The sequence below is a fragment of the Triticum aestivum genome, chromosome 6B (assembly GCF_018294505.1).
Source record: "Triticum aestivum cultivar Chinese Spring chromosome 6B, IWGSC CS RefSeq v2.1, whole genome shotgun sequence".
Lineage (NCBI taxonomy): Eukaryota > Viridiplantae > Streptophyta > Magnoliopsida > Poales > Poaceae > Triticum > Triticum aestivum.
The window spans coordinates 722,549,616-722,555,936 of record NC_057810.1 but is presented as its reverse complement, the minus strand read 5'-3'; the positions used below and the strand labels follow the sequence as shown (position 1 = coordinate 722,555,936).

At 43.8% G+C, this 6,321-nt stretch overlaps 1 pseudogene; it reads right to left on the bottom strand.

The window, feature by feature from the left end:
* Positions 1–1,156: 1,156 nt before the first annotated feature.
* Positions 1,157–6,016, bottom strand: LOC123140036 (disease resistance protein RGA2-like; annotated as a pseudogene).
* Positions 6,017–6,321: the final 305 nt, after the last annotated feature.

Genomic DNA, 6,321 nt, shown 5'->3' with positions numbered 1-6,321 from the left:
TGCCACTAGGCTACAACCTAGTTCTCAAACTTTCTAGTATTTAGGATGATGATCCCCTAGTTTCCTCCTTCGTAAACTAGCCGGTGATGTAAACGTTTTGTTGAGTTAATAAAGCTAGCCATGATGGCCTTCTTTCAAAAAAAAAATTTTGTCTATCTCCGGTGAGGGAGTGATGATGACGGTGACGCGTCTTTGACTTATTACAGTACTTGTAGTCATCGTTAGATGGTTTATGTACCTGGTTGTAATTTTTATTACCTATAGCGTTTTCTGTACTGCCATGATCGATGAATAGATTGAAAATTTCTCTCGATGAAAACCAAACTCACTCGCCAATTAAGATGTTCGATCGAAGCATGCCTATGACGCCCTCCCTCCAACGACCAGCTCCATCGATGCTGATTCGAGTTTACCATCTGAGACAAGTCTCGGGCTCTCAGTCATGTTTATAGAGAATGATGATGCAAGTTACAGTATTTTTTCTATCCACGAAAACCAAAATGGAGAACAAATATAACAGAGAATATAACAGAGCTCGACACATGCATCAACTGTCAATTGTTGTACACCTTGTTCAAAAAAAAAAACACAGCCGGACTTGAGAAAAATATACTAGTATCATAGTGCTCAGAATAATCCAAGAAAAATCACCACTAAAACAAACATTCAGTGACTGCACTGTTAAAACTTGATCACAGACAGAGCTAGAAAGATGCATCCTCTGTTCTGCTTGCTGCGCACCGCCGGACCCGAAAAATGCAGGATGCTCGAATTTTCTCAAGGAATTCCCAGTTGTAAAGAATAGTGTCACCTGCTAATACTCCTACTCTTACACACCACAATACTCTGGAAAAAAAATCTGAAACAATTTCTGAAAAGAAAAACAAAGATAGTAACAGTCAGTGCGGACTGTTCAGATTGCTGCCCAAATGGAGCTAGAAAAACCCATCTGTTGTGATTGTACACCCCCAAGCATTTCAAGGTGCTCAGAATTATTTTCAAGAACAGAAATCTGCACACCCATGAACGAAGTGTGGTCGAAAAAAATCTGAGAAAGATCACAAAAGATCAAGCATTTTCATATGTCGCTGCTATCCACCCAGACAACACCGCCGGCCCGGAAAAAATGGAAGTACTCTGACGAAAATTGCATCAGTTCTTGAAAATACAACATCATTGCACAACAATTTACATATACAGTTTCTTAACTCACGGGTTTCAGACTACAGTCTCATCATTGTACGGGAATCCAGTTTTGTATTTTGGCCCACTGGAACGTACAGGAGGAACTCGAGAGCGAGATGATGGATTCGTTCAGCAAGCAGTGAGAAATTCAGAATGGTGATACGGAAAAGGCTGGAACAGAACACACCATTATCATGACCACATGAGGTTGAGGGTGAGGCCCTGAAGTGAAACCAAACCTGTTTATATCACAAGAAAAATACGTTAAGCATTTTCCCCCACTTCAAATATAAGTACTGTAACAGGTGACCCAGGACGGGGATGGCCTGGGCAATCCCTTGAATAGCATATAACTGTATGGTTTTGGTGGTTAGGCGAAAAATGACTGGGTATATGGTAGAAGTATACCTTAGAAAGATACTCGGTAATCAGTCCACATAGACCCAATCAATTTTGACCTCTAGCTTGCTTGTTCCTAGCAATCTGCATTGTTTTGATAACTCGGCACTGCAATTGAAGATTTCCAGTTCTTCCAGTGAAGGAGGGAGGCCCTCCTTTGGAAGCCCTGAGATGCGACCACAACCTACGATCTTCAACGTCTTGAGGGAAAGGAGGCCGTGCAGCCCCGCAGGAAGATCTACGAGATACGCACAATATTCAAAGTGGAGCTCTTGCAGGGACCTGAGGAGCTGAAGCGCGCTCTCTTGCTCATCTGTTAGCCTCGTTGCATCCGAAAGAGTAAGCATTAGGCTTCGGAGGCAGGTGAGGCCCTTGCAGAATGACGTGTTAAGGAGAGACAAGTAAGCGGCAGGGGACTGGCGTATTTTCAAATGCTTGAGGTTCACGAGGGATTGCAAGCCTTCTAATGTGACGAGCGAACTACACCAACCAATTTCCAAACGTTCCAGCGCTGTGCAGGAATGCAGCTGCAGTGATTCCAATAATTTTGAGCTTCCATTTAATACCAAAGACCTGAGGGTTCCAAGCGATCGCATGCCCTGTAATGCGACGAGCTGTTTACATCTAATTTCCAATTCTTCCAAGGCCGTACAAGAATCCAGTTTTAGACATTCCAAACTTCCGCTCCTTACATTTAATTTTTTGAGGCAGGTGAGATTTTCCACAAAGCAGGCCACAGAGCTTTTCGGGGATAAAATAACCAATCAAGATCAAGATCTTCAAGTGATTGCGGGAGGAGACATCTGTCGTTCTCTTGGCAGTCTTCCCTACTCCCGTCAAATATTAGATGAGGGCAATTCTTAATTGATATCCTTCTGAGATTCAACGGAATGTGCACGAGTCCGTCTACATTTGAGGTTGGCCGTGTGTCATCTGCATATCCTGTTGACGCTTCAGATAGATACCCTGATGACGAAGCCTCGAAAGCCGAGAGAAGGTTTGATTGAGTATTTCCTTCTTCTATGTTTAATAATTGTTTCAACTGTGAGCAGTTAGATAAATGCAACTTCTTCAGGGCTGGAGAATGTCGCAGAATCAGAGATAGCCACCTCCTTGTTATTCCACATTCTTTAATACAGAGACTTTCAAGAGCCGGGAGAGCAGCATCATTTGCAGTTATCATGTCTTCATGGGTCTGCTCTGGCGCATCATCCGAAAATAAAATTTCTCTGCAGTACCCAATTTTCAAACTCTTTAAAGAGATGAGCTGACTTAATCCTTTGAATGAAATAGATGTTAGGCCTCTGCCCGACCATATCTCCAAGTATTTGATATCCTTAAGATTATTGAAAGCCAAACTTTTGTCATTGAGTACCATCATCTCATGGAAAAGACTCTTTCTGCAAATTAATCTTCCCATGGAAGATCCCTCTATTTCCATAATTGTTGAAACTCTGGTGATTAATAGTTCAAAAAATGTGGCTGAAGGCGGAAGAGGGATCTGCACCTGCAAATGAGGACACCTGAACATGATGAGTTTCCTCAGACTCGGCAACTATGGCTTAGGCTCAATTTCATAGTTATGATCTTTCCGAAACAGATCAAACACCTCAAGTGCAGGGCAACTCTGGATCTCCAGCACCCTTAAACTAGACCTCATATCCCCCATGGAAAGACAGGAACATCTCTGTAAATCTGTCATTCCATCTAAAACCAGCTCCTCCAATGACGGAAATGATATTTCTTTTACTCTCCGCATGCTCCTCAACTTCAACCGTTTAAGAAACCGAAGCATTTCTAGAGATGAAATTATTCTCCATTCTCCACAATCCTCTAGATGAACCGTATGCAACCCAATGAACACATCCAATACTTGAAGATGTAAAAACTTGCTCAAAACATGAGGCAAAGTCTTCTGCTCAGTATGAGTATCCACAAGTTTTAGATACCGAAGACGTGTAGGATTTGCCAAGCTACACATGAAGGAATTAAAATTAGCAGATGTTGCAGACATTTGCAGCAGACGCAGATTATGTGCCTTTTCAAATTCATCATGGAATGCTTTGAAGAAAAAGGAGTCATAGTTCCCAATTAACACCAATGTCCTCAACTTTCTCACTGGTGTGGCTATATTTTGCAAAAGAAATTCAAACTTCTCACTACGAGGTATGTTCCCAGTCTGATCATCCCACCGATATATAGAAGTGGTTACTATAGACAAATGGTGTACGGTTGGCAATATGTCATTGCACTGCAAACCATCCAAAGCCGCGCACTCAGTTTTTGAAGCTAGCCTTGCAAAATCATGCATCAGGCCACACATAGCATATCCAGTTTTAGTTACACCATCAAAAGGGAGTATATATCTTTCAACCTGCTCAAACAAGCCCAGGTTCACCAAGTAAGTCAGATAGTACCGTCCAATCTCCTCCAAACTCTTACTTGAATGATCACGCTTCACAAATCCCTGTGAAATCCAAAGATGAACTAGCTCCTCGGCAAGAAATTCATCACCGTAGAGGAATATAGAACAATATGACCAGCATTGCTGTATAGGGTAGGGCAGCTCATCATAGGAAAGCTTCAAAGAAGACATGATGCCACCAGTGTGTTGCAGGGATTTCCAAGCTTCAGTCTTCAGAATGTTACTCCAATGATCCACAGTAAGATGTTGTCTTAATAGTGCCCCAGCAGTTTGTGCTGCTAATGGGTTTCCTTTTAATTTTTGTGCTATTTCCTGTCCTAAGTCACTTAGACTTGCTTGCGCTTCGTAATTCACATCCCCAAACGCGCATGATTTAAACAATTGCCAAAAATGGTCCTTTTCCAAAGCACCTAAGCTAACTGGTCCAACTGTACCTCTCCTTTTGGCAACAAACGGTTTTCTAGTTGTCAGAATTATTAGATTGCCAATTGCACCATCAGACTTGAAAGGGGCCAACAATGTGTTCCATTGGCCGTCATCCATGGCTTCCCAGACATCATCTAAAATAAGTAGAACCCGCTTTGATTTAAAATGACCCTTCAAGACCTCCTGAAGCTTGGGAAAGCTACATAGGCCATCATGTGTTTCATGCGAGACGTAATCTAACATCTCTCTTGTGAGTCTCATTTCATCAAAGTTGTTAGACACCCAAATCCATATCTTGTGATCAAACTGACTTTCCAAAGCTGGATCATTGTATACAAGTTGAGCGAGAGCTGTCTTCCCAACTCCTCCTATGCCTACAATAGGCAGAACAGTTACACCTTCAGTTGATTTGTGTTTTTGTATCAACTTTTTGATGGATCCCCTCTCTTGAGCTCTTCCATACACTTTTCCTTGAACAAGACCTGATGTTCTTCGGTGTGGATCTGAGATTGTAATATGACAGTGATTAGAACTTGCACCCCCAGAGTCTGGCCCAAGTATCTTGAGAAGCTTTGTGACAGCCTCTCGTTTGACTTGCAGCTGACTAGTGATGCCTTGTATCCTTTCGGGAAATGTGTCCTTGTTCCACCTGTTTGGGTTAACTGCGGCGATGTGTGTTGACTCCTGACCGGTTCTCATCCTTTTTCTGTTTGGTGAATCACCAGTCACAACAGGCATAGGAATTGCAGTAGCATGAGCGGTGCTGCAATGAGAAATAGATCATCATGGATTAGCAGTGACAGTGAGAACATTAATATACTCTTAAGCACATGTGTATTAGAAAACAGTCGCAAAAAGTGTGCTGGTGCAATGCAGAAAAAATAATCTAGGTACCTTGAAGAAGGGTGACTTGCTCCACCTGTGCTATTTTGACACGCTTTGGTTTCGAGATGCTTGTGCAAAACTGATGTCCCATTTTTGGTTTTGCACTTAAGCTCTTTTTGACAGCGCTTGCATCTTGCTCTGGCAGGCCCTCCATTTTGTTCAGACTCTATGATGTCAAAGTGATTCCATCCCTCGAACCGTAACCTGCCCTTACTGCTACGCTGTACATCACCAGCATTTTCTCTAGATCCCTCAACTTGCTGCGTTTGGAGCAGTGTCCCTAAGGCAGAGGGAAAAAATGGAGCAGATATTTAGCATTTGGAACTGCCGATTAGCAAGCAATTGAGAAGATACTTGGATCTAAAAAATTGCGTTACCAGAATTACCTGGTTGGAGCTCGTGCTGCTGGAGCCTGCAGCAGTCCAGCTCGTCGACCACATCGTCGGCGTCGTAGAGCAGCTCCTTGAGACAAGCGAGGGATTTGGCCAGCGGCTTGTTCCGGGCCGCCCTCCCCTGCACAGCAGAAACCAACATCTCCACCGCCTCGACCTCGGCCTTGAGCTTCCCGATGTCGTTGCCCAGGCCTGCCTGGCGAATCCAGGAATCCAGCTTGCCGCCGTCTGGGAGATTTGCAAGGATGGTGTCTGCAAGCCACCCAATGGCGGCCTCCAGCATGGTGTCTTCCACCGCATCCATCAGCAGATCCCGGAGGAACCACGGAAGCAACTATCAGGGGATGGAGAGGGCAGCAACTGGTTGAGAACAGTAGTCGCATCGTAACCCGGCCGCTGCTTTTCACCTTTTGTCTTTGTTGTGCCGTGCCAAGTCAAAAAGCACCACCACTGCCTGCTCCCCGTTCACCACAGTTTTCTTTGTTGTAATCATGAGTGAGGGTGAGGAAACCGAGGTTGGAACAGCACGAGGAAGGTTCAGACTTCAGACTTGAGAGACGTTCAGGCTTCAGAGACTTCAGAGACGTGTCGTACTATTTCGTATTCCTC